We start from the raw sequence: 10243 nt of genomic DNA, 5'->3' as shown, positions 1-10243 counted from the left end.
AAACATACCAAGTTGCACACATGCACACACACAAAAAATGAAAATTGAAAACAACTTACACCCCTAGGTTCAAAAGACTTTGTAGGGACTTCCCTGGTGGTCTGATGGTTAAGGGTCCTGCTGACAATGCAGGGGACATGGGTTCATTTCCTGGTCTGGGAAGATCCTACATGCCTCGGGGCAACTAAGCCTGTGCATCACAACTACTGAGCCCATGCTCGGCAACGAGAGAGTAGCCCCCACTCAGCACAACCAGAGAAATCCCTCTCAAAGCAATGAAGACCCAAAACAGTAATAAATAAATAAATAAAAAATTTTAAAGACATTGTAACAGGAATTCTCTGGCAGTCCAATAGTTAGGATCCTGCACTTTCACTGCAGAGGCATGGATACCATACTTAGTTAGAAAACTAAGATTCCCCCAAGCCAAGAGACATAGTCCTCCCACCCAAAAGACATTATAACAGAAATGAGATAAACTTTATATGACTGCATGATGATGTAAAATCAAAGGTAATGAAATATAATTAGTACAGATGAAGGAGACAGTGCGATAGTTACCTTAAGTGTTCAGATTAGCAACATGAACTAGAAATGAATACCCTGGGATCCCTATCGAAGATGAGGCACTTAGGAAGGTAAAACCATATTTATATCCATTAAGAGATTTCTGTCATGCCCTGAGTTTTTGTGTATGAAATAAGTGAAAACCTGAAGGTTTTCCCACAGTGTCCCATTCACAAGGTTCTGCTCCAGGGCGCTGCTCACATTCCAAGTCTGAAGTGAAAGTGAAATCTCTCCCAGAGGCCTGGTGTTCAGCGTTGCTCCCCGGTGTGTGTCCTCATATGTCCTCGCAGGTTTGTGGGGTACCAAAAGGCTTTCCCACACTGCTGACATGCGTAGGGCTTCTCCTCACTGTGCATTCGCACATGCTTCCTTAAGGAGGAGGGCCAACAGAAAGCCTTCTGACACTGAGTGCATGTGTAGGCTCTCTCCCTGCTGTGTGTTCTCAGGTGTCTGCGAAGGGAGGCTTGGCGCATGAAGGCTTTCCCACAGAATGGACATCCAAAGGGCTTCTCCCCCGTGTGTGTTCTCTCATGTTCCTGGAGGGACATGGAGCAGCTGTAGGCTTTGCCGCATTCTGTGCATTTATAGGGCTTTGCTCCATTGTGCATCTTCACATGCTTTTTAAAATATCTCTGATGCCTGAAGGCTTTCCCGCAGTGCTGGCATTCATAGGGCTTTTCCTGACTGTGTGTTCCTGCATGTTCCCTGAGGGATAAGGAGGAGCTGTAGGCTTTGCCGCATTCTGTGCATTCATAGGGTTTCATGCCGCTGTGTGTTTTCATGTGTCTTCTGAAGTACTTGGGACAACTGAAGGCTTTTCCACATTTCTTATACATATAAGCTTTGTCACTGGTGTGTATAGTCATGTGTCCAACCAGGGATAAGGAATATCGGAGGGCTTGCTCACATTCCTCACACTCACAGTGTTTTTCTTCAGTGTGAGTTCTCACGTGCCGTGCAAGGTACGAATGATAGGAAAAGGATTTCCCACAAACTTTACACATGTGGGTTTTCTGTCCATGCTGACCTCTCTCATGTCCCTTAAAGGATGAGGGGAAAGTGAGAGCTTTTCCAGATTTCTTACAATCTGAAGACCATTTACTTCCATGACTCTTCACACATCTCTTACATGTTCTCCCAGCATCCTGACATTTATTGGGTTCCTCTACAATGTCTGTTCCCCTAGGAGGGCTTAGGCATGAGACACAGCTGCAGGCTTCCCCACATTCCTCACATGGATAATATCTGTATCCAGGGAGAGATCTCTGCTGATTTTGGAAAGAACAACCCCTGTAGGCTTTTCCACACTTAGTGCATTTACAGGGCTGAATTCCAGGCCAATATCCTTTATGCAGAGTAAGATCTGTAATTTGGTTCAGGGCTTCCAGACAGTGATGACCTTCATTATCTATGCAGAGCTTCTCCACCAAATGATTTCTGTTCAAAATGGGAAGCACAATATTAGAGATGAATGATTATAAGTGATTTCTTCACTAATGATTTATTGATGATTGCTCATTATTATTTTGACTACATACTTGCCATTTTCAATGAATGAGCATATTTTTTATACTCTCTGCATTGTGACAAAGTGCAACAAGTTTAATGCTATGGCTGAGGGCTAAAACAGAGTCAATATTTTCTGTGTTTCTTATATACAGGGTATCTTGATCGTCATTTTGTTTCTAACCTCATTATGATTTAGATACTCAACATCATATTTAGGAAAGTATTTTCTTTTGAAATTTTTCTAAGTACAAATTTGGTTAGCTAGGTTTACACCTTTCCTTTAGTTTCAAGTGAGTCTAACAGGCTGCAGGTATCCCCCTGCCCGCATGGCAGTGCCACTCACCTCCAATCCCTTTCTAGGGTCTGGTGACCTCCGATGTCAAGAAACATCCAGTTTTCTCCAAAAACAGACCAGGAATCATTTCTTGGGAATCTTACTTTTTTCTCTTCACTGCACAGTTCATTCTTCAAATATCACACTGAGTACCTGATCTGGTTTTAACTTGAAGGCAAGAACAATTGGTAACAATTATAACAATTGGTAGTGTAACTAAATTCTCAGGAGAGAAACAGTGGGATAAAGGAAAGAAAAGAAATCATATGTAGATTACTTTCTATATACAGATTCAAAAATGTAAACAAATTTTATAAGGAAAAATAGACATGGGGACAAAGAAATGACCTTGACTATTTGGAATTTTGGCCATCACCGGAAAAATGAGTCAAAGTGGCAGCTTTGTCCACTAAGAGATATTTCAAAAAGAATGGAGGCTGATGTCTGATCAATATTATCAAAGAAGGAAAGTAGGAAGAAATGGGGCAAAACACACTTTCCCAAATCCTTCCTTTGTACAGGGAGGTACAAAAAGACTTCTTGAGTGGGCAAGGATGGATGAAAACTCCAAGAGGGAAGCCAGGTTAATTATACCCATCACCTTCTCAGAGACCTAGTCATGTTCCTAATGGGTATGTCCAAACATCGCTGCCTGATCCAGAACCTGCTCCTCCCAAGAGGTGAGCTCCCTGGTGATCTCAGGTACAGAGGCCCTGGACATGGTCTGTGTCCATAGACCCAGCAGCCCTTGGGATGTTGGACAGTGTGTGGCTGCCTTCCTGCTAGTGGAGAAAGTTCCTCATGGGGAGGGTGGAGAACAGCAAGCTGTCCATGAGATGGGCCAATTCTCCAGTCCTCATGTCACTGATGATGGGTCAGTGTGGGTTTAACTGCAACAAGACCACCGTGTCAAATGTGTATTGATAAGTGTAAGTTTCACAGGGTGAAAACCATTATGCTTCTCTCACGCCCCAAATTAGGGAACCTTGAGATTCTGCTCAAGAGTGACAAAAAGGCAATCAATGCATGAAACTGTTTTCATGGAAAAGCAACCTGATTATAGGTAGGTTCTATAATGGCAGGGGCCATGTCTGCCTTTTTTCCAACATATTCCCATCCCTGTCCCTCGTAAGAAAGGACATTATAAGAAATAACTGTTCCCTAAAGACTTAGTGCAGGGAGGAAGCTGTCCTCACCCACAGAGGCCAGGTTCCTGCAGGTCTCCAGCATCACATCTCTGTAGAGTTTCCTCTGACCAGGGTCCAGCAAGGCCCACTCCTCCAGGGTGAAGTTCACAGCCACATCTTCAAAGACTACTGAGTCCTGAAACAGCCATATATTCTGTGTCAGTGAGGCCCCCCTTTCACCCTTGAGTGTGGGAGGATGGGGAGGCCAACAGGTGGGAACTGGATTCAATTCCTAGGACTCCTGAGCTCACACTCTTGTGGGAAATGACCATACGCCAGCAAATCCAATGCAGGTTCCTCAGTGATGGAAAGTGCTGGACACTGAAGCAAAATATGACAGCAACAGCAGACATGGACTAATGGAGACAGGACTAAAAAGAACTGTTCTTACTGAGATAGTAGATTCTGAAGCATGGTAAAGACTGATAAATGAAACCATCATTCAGATAACATGGAAATTAACATTGGCTTGGTTGAAAGTCATCACTGTCTTGTCACCTTCAAGAACTAGAATCAGAACATCAGTGCTGCTGGATCTGAATAACCATGAACCTGAAGGCAACAGCAACAAGCAGTCTGGTTTGGTCCCCTCATATCCGACAGAGGCAGAGACCCAACCCCTCCTGTGATGAGGTGGACACTGAGGGTATACAGGCCATCCAGGATGCAGGGCTCAGCACATCTGTTGGGTAAGAAAGGGCCTGGTTCCTCAGGAAGCTGTCAAGCCAGCAGGGCCTCTCAGATAAATAACAGAGTGCTTGGAATTCAAGGAAGATGTCTCGCAAACAAGAATTGTTGAAGAATCTGGTGGTGATTGAGCCAAAGAGGGAGAATGAAGAACCTAATTATTATATTTAGAGAAATATGGGATTACTCTACATTGATGATATAAAAAGATAACAAGTACAAAATTAAAAAGTAGAGTTTTTTTAAGCAAAAAAAAATATGGGTTCAAGATGTGAAGAAAAAAGAAATCCCACAACATCAGCTACAAAGAAGGCAAAGTTACTTCGACTAGGGTTGCAACTGAGTTTGCTAGTCACATACTTGATGAGAGCACTGTATCAGAAATATATGTGAAGAACTCCCATAACAACAATCCTGGAGAAGGAAATGGCAACCTGCTCCAGTATTCTTGCCTGGGAAATCCCATGGACAGAGGAGCCTGATGGGCTATACAGTCCATGGGGTTGCAAGAGTTGGACATGACTTAGTGACTAAACAACATGACAACAATAAAAAATAAAAGACAAATAAGACAACTCAATAATGGGGCAATAAATGTGAAAAGACAATTCTCCAAAGAAGATATACAAATGGCCAATAACCACATGAAAACATGTTAAACACCATTAGTATTAATCATTGGGAATCCATATACAAAATTGAATTGTGGGGAGACACTTTCCAACCCCTTCTAGGAGGCTAGCATTATGCTGATACCAAAACCAAAAAAAGACATCACACATAAAGTTACAGAGCAGTATCCCATATAAACACAAACAAAAAAATTCCTCAACATAATGTTAGCAATCCAAATCCATAGAGATATAAAAAGGATTCAACACCAGGACCAAGTGGGATTTATTCCAGGAATAAAAAGTTTGGTTCAAAGAAACAAAGCTGCTGGTGCTGCTGCTAAGTCACTTCAGTCGTGTCTGACTCTGTGCGACCCCATAGATGGCAGCCCACCAGGCTCTGCCATCCCTGGGATTCCCCAGGCAAGAACACTGGAATGGATTGCCATTTCCTTCTCCAATGCATGAAAGTGAAAAGTGAAAGTGAAGTCACTTGGTCGTGTCCGACTCTTCGAAACCCCATGGACTGCAGCCTACCAGGCTCCTCCATCCATAGGAAACTGGTATCATATACCTTATTAATAAAGAACAAAAACCACATGATCACCTCAACAGACTCAGAAAAGGTATCTGTGAAAACACATCACCTTTGGGACTTTCCTGGTGGCTCAGGGGTAAAGAATCTGCACGCCAGTGCTGGGGACACAGGTTCAATCCCTGGTCCATGAAGATCCCACATGCTGTGAAGCAACTAAGCCAATGGGCAACTACTGAGCCAGCACTCTGGAGCCTACGAGCTGTAGCTACTGAAGGTTGAGTACCTAGAGCCTGTGCTTCACGAGAAAAGCCACTGCAATACGAAGCCTGGGCAATGAAGAGCAGCCCCTGCTCGCCGTGACTAGAAAAAGCCCAAGAGCAGCCACAAAGATCAGGCACAACCAAAGGGGAAAAAAAAAATACTGCTTTGCCAATGCAGGGGGCACAGGTTCGATCCCTAGTTGGGGAACTAAGATCCCACATGCCATGTGGATAGGCAAAAAAAGATTAAAAAAAAAAAGGAATTAGAAATGGCTTCCTTAGTGGTTCAGTGGTAAACAATCCACTTGCCAATGCAGGAGACACTAGTTCGATCCTGTGGAGCAAATAAGCCTGTGTATCACAACAAGAGAAGCCACTGCAATGATAAGCCCACACACAACTAGAGAGTAGCCCCAGCTGGCCATAACTAGACAAAAGTCACAGCAGCAGTGAAGACCCAGCACAGTCAAAAGTAAATAAATAAAATTATTTTTGAAAAAAAAATGCAAAATATCTCATCATAATGCTTTTTAAGAAAGGGAAGAAAAACAACCCCACATCATCTTTTCTTAATAAAAATACTCAGCAAACTCGAAATAGAGGGAATGAAATGCTAAAGGGCATCCAGGAGATGCTGATACCTAACATTTGAACAGACACTCTTCCAAAGAAGAAATATAAATGGTCAATAAGCTCAGGAAAAGGAAAACAAAAAAAAGAAAAAACAAACATTCATGAAAAGATGTTCAACCTGAGTCATCAGGGGAATGCAAAGAAAGTTTTTGGGAATTCAGTCTGATTTGCTTTCAGTACTACAGAGTAAAAATGGCGATCCCACAGATGCCTTAATAGAGGTTTCCTGGATAGAAACGTGGCCCCCGACTCCACCATGGAGGTGCTGGCTTAAAGCACAGTGGGTCAGCCATGCTCACCCATCACCACCGTGTACTGTTTGCATCAGCCAAGGACAGTGCCTGGAGAAGAGTCTGCCCACCATCCTGAACCATCCATAAGCTATATCATTCTTGTGGAAACTCCCAACATGGCCCCATCAAGTAGGAAAAAAGATAAGAAAGAACTTTTAAAAGCCCCAGATTGAGAGCTGGGAGACACACGGAGTCAGCAAGGAGAATCTCCCAGAGGACGGGCTGGGTCAGTGATGTGATGAAGCCTGGTAAAGGGAAAACTAGCTCTTCCTTCTTGCGTGTTTGGGGAAAACTCAGTTTTCCCTCCTGTGTGTTTCTTCCCTCTGTGTCTCTTTACCCTCATGGAGACCACATCACTTCAGAGACTCCTGGTCCCCAGTATGTCGTGGTTTCTCCCCATACCAGGCAATTCTCTGAGACTCCATCTGGGTTTCCTACCCTTGAAACTGGGGTCTGACACGCTCTACCTGGATATGGCATTGGATTCCACAGGTTAAAGGCTCAGTCCCTCAAGACTGCCTCCAACTCCCAGACACACACACACACTTCAGATGCCAGTCTCAGGATCAGACTGTCACCTACGCTTCTTCAAACCTACTGGCTGTAGATCAGTTTCCCATGACCCCTCTCCTGGGGTTCCATTATTTTTTAAAACTTAATTATTTTTGGCTTAATTGGGTCTTAGTTGCTCTGTGGCATGTAGGATTTAATCCCCAGGCCAGGGATCAAACCCACATCCCCTGCATTGGAAGGAGGTTTCTTAACCACTAGACCACCAGGGAAGTCCCAGGTTCCATTATTTTGCTAGAGCAAATTACTCCTTTGTGTAAAATAAACTCCTTTTGAGACACTTACAGACTCCTTCCCGCACCCCGCAATAACACACCTTAATGAAAGTATGGAAGTGCATGATTAGGAATTTTGAAGTTTTCATTTGACCAAGTGTTCACAATTGCCCATTTGTAACCCAAACTTTCCCCTGACTTTTTGGTTACCAGCTCCCCCTGCCCATCCTCAAGAAGCACTGAGATGCAGAATAAAGCTCCCCTTCTCCCCATCTGGGCTGAGAATGCACTGACCCCAGAAATCCCCCAGGCTATCAAACAGCCTTGCTCTCACCCTTCTCAACCAGAACAGAAAAGCCGTTTTCTGTTTCGTCTGAGACCCTGGGACATATGTTGAGATCGGAGTCCTGTCCCTACTCCAAATCTCTGGAATATTAAAACAAGCCCACAGCCCCAAATGGAGTCACTTATGCTGAGTCCCAAGACACCGAGCTGGTTGAACTTAAGAGTTTCAGCCTCTCCCAGAAATGGAATTTGAAAGCAGTCAATCAGGAATTACCGGGTCGGCACAGGGAGACGATCTGCCTGGCAGACCCGCGCCCTCCCTAGGGTAAAGGAACCTGCCACAGACAAAACCCACTTTCGCTGCTTCCTTCGACCCGCTCACTTTTGCCTACAGGAGACTTAACCCGCAGCGCCCTTCAGTGCTGTATGGGAAGCTGCCAGATTCATGAATGGCTGAATAAAACCAGGAAGAGCTTGGAAACTTACTTCGTTGAATTTTGTTTTTTAATGGGAATAAAGCACCTTCCTACCTGGTAGGGCTATGACTGCATCTGTCAGGTCAGGACGAGTTCCCTCACCCTAGCCCCTGACCACTGCCCGGGTCATCCGGTCCTCCCCGGGATCCCCAAGGGGCGCATTCTCAGGCCGAGACTCCCACTCAAGAGGGGACGGGAAGGGACAGGACAACGGGGTCGAGGGGGAAACTTGGGTCGCTATCTAGAGGAGCGGGCGCCGGAACCCGGGCCTGCCTCAGCTCCCAACGGGTCGTAATCAGCCCCAGCTGGTCTCCGGCTCCGGCCAGAGAACTCACCATATCTTCCAGTTCCTGGATCTCCAGAGCATCCTTCCCGGAGCCCGCGAGCCCACGGAAACACGACACCTGGGGCCGCAACCCACAGTTAGGCGGGAGCACTCAGGTCTGAAGCGAGCGACGCCTGCGCGGGATGAGAGGGTGACCGCCGCCGGTCCTGATTGGACGGAGTTCTGGGCCTCCGCCGTCTAATTGGACGGTGTCCCACGCACTCCTCCGCCAGATGCTTCTTATGTACGTAACACCCGCCCCCGCAGCCCTTGATTGACTAGTTCTCCGGGAAGTGGCGATCTTATTGGATGGTACTCCTGACACTCACCCAGGACTCCGAAAGGATAATACTCAGGCAAGATTCCGAGCCCTGATTGGACAGTTGTTCAGACCCTGTTATCCTGACACCTTCCCAGCAGTTCTGGTTATTCTCCTGGGCTTGCCCCCGCCTCCCCTGACTGGACAGTGTTACTGTCCTTCCAGGCTTCAGTGTTTAGTCTGAACCTTCGTCAGGTGCTTATGCCGGGCGGAAGTGTGGTTTTCGGCTTCAGCCCATCCTTGCCCGGCCTTCTTCTAGATACCTGGACTCGCTAGCCCGGGACGTGGGTTCCTAGCAGAACTTGTTGCGGGCAGGTGGACCTGTACCGAGAAGTCCTGACTTACTTGCCCCGCGGAGAGACCCCCTGTCCAGGGTCGGGACTGGATGAGATGGGACAGGAGAGCCTGGTGACCTCAGGGGCCAATGGTCCGGGGGTGAAGTCATTGTGTGTCTGTGCCATTTCTTTAAAAACAAAGACATTCACGTCCGCGTATAAGCCAGGATCCCACCGTGTTTGACGTGTGGCCTTTGGTACCAGGAGGCCCCGCTCTCCTGACCCGGCTCCCAATCTGGGCTTGACTAAATTCTTTTTGAGTCCTATTTCATAGCCCACGGTATCAGGCTCCCTCCCTACAGGGAATGGCAACGCTGGATCGCAGCCCCTCATCTTCTACCTCTGTCTGAGCAACAGTGAGGTTCTGAACAAGCCCCTGGTCAGCTTCTCCAGACAAGGTACCCAGGAGGCCCCTGTCCAGTCCTGGTGGTCTCAGAATCCGCTTAGCCCCTCACTAGCCCAACTTTCATCCTGCTTCCCCTCTTTACACACATGGGAAAAGCCCTTTGCTCTGTGGTTGGAGACGCTGGCCCATCTTAGGCCCGAGCCTCGGTCCTCTGGCAGCACTCTGTGAATAAGATTCCTCTTTAATAAGTCCATAGATTGTTTTTTTAATCAGATATACTTGTTTTTATAAGACACTTTCATTTTAAAAAATTCTTTATTTTTGGCTGTGTTGGGTCTTCCTTGCTGCAGCAGGCTTTTCTCCAGTTGCAGTGCAGTGGCTTCTCATTGCAGCGGCTTCACTTGCTGCTCAGTAGTTGTTGCCCATGGGCTTAGTTGTTCCCTGGCATGTGGGATCTTCCCGGACCAGGGAGCAAACCCATGTCTCCTGCGTTGGCAGGTGGATTCTTAACCACTGAGCCAGCAGGGAAGCCCTAGATACATTTCTTAAATGATGACTCCTGCAGCTTCTGGAGGGCCTGATTTCAGGGCCATGTGGCCTGGGGTGATACCCCAGTGGAAACCAACCTGGGTTGCTATGCATCAGATTTTTGTGATTCTATGACACAGCCATAGAGGCTGAGCCACTTGCAGAATCTGAAGACAAAGGTGGGCATAGTAGCATGACTTACAAATACTTTTTGGCGGGGGCGGG

The 10243-nt window shown here is 46.3% G+C and overlaps 1 long non-coding RNA gene across 1 annotated transcript; it reads right to left on the bottom strand.

Annotated features, from left to right (window-relative positions):
• Positions 1–299: 299 nt before the first annotated feature.
• LOC105005589 lies at positions 300–8619 on the bottom strand. Its single transcript, XR_827332.1, has 4 exons — positions 8501–8619; positions 3607–3733; positions 2420–2578; positions 300–2004 (listed from the first exon to the last, which is right to left on the bottom strand). It is a non-coding gene; the product is annotated as an uncharacterized LOC105005589 (long non-coding RNA).
• Positions 8620–10243: the final 1624 nt, after the last annotated feature.

Source organism: Bison bison, unplaced genomic scaffold (assembly GCF_000754665.1).
Source record: "Bison bison bison isolate TAMUID 2011002044 unplaced genomic scaffold, Bison_UMD1.0 scf7180017864492, whole genome shotgun sequence".
NCBI classification, from domain to species: domain Eukaryota; kingdom Metazoa; phylum Chordata; class Mammalia; order Artiodactyla; family Bovidae; genus Bison; species Bison bison.
The sequence above is the reverse complement of the archived record's forward strand: the minus strand, read 5'-3'. Positions and strand labels throughout refer to the sequence as shown.